The sequence below is a fragment of the Brassica oleracea genome, chromosome C3, assembly GCF_000695525.1.
Source record: "Brassica oleracea var. oleracea cultivar TO1000 chromosome C3, BOL, whole genome shotgun sequence".
Taxonomy (NCBI): Eukaryota; Viridiplantae; Streptophyta; class Magnoliopsida; order Brassicales; family Brassicaceae; genus Brassica; species Brassica oleracea.
In genome coordinates, this window is record NC_027750.1 from 14,221,328 (window position 1) to 14,221,788 (window position 461).

A 461-nucleotide genomic window follows, 5' to 3' on the forward strand; every position below is an offset into this window, starting at 1 on the left:
CAACGATCCCAGACGCTCCGAAGTAGCTTTGTCAGCTCGCGCAAGCTTATCGCAACCGATTCGCATATACTCGATTTCATCTTCCATTCATCGCCAAACCGTCTCTTTCTGCATCCCGAAGGTCGTCGTCGCCTCCGATTCAACTCCGATCCTCGTATCTTCCATCAATGCTGTTACACGTGAGCTCGATCAAGTTTCGCCGCACCAATGATAGACTGAAGTTATCTATTACTTGTAAATCCCAAACTCGTGTATTGAATAAGAATGAAGAAGTGTTTACAGCTTTGTATCTCAACAATGAATCACTCTCATCACGAGTTCATCATCATCGACAGTCTCATAGCGACTGGAAACAGAGGACTCATCTCGTCTCTCTACAATCACATACAAAAGCATACCCTACCAATGAACACTCTACTCCTTATTTAATATCGTCTAACGGTATGAAATGAATAACTGCA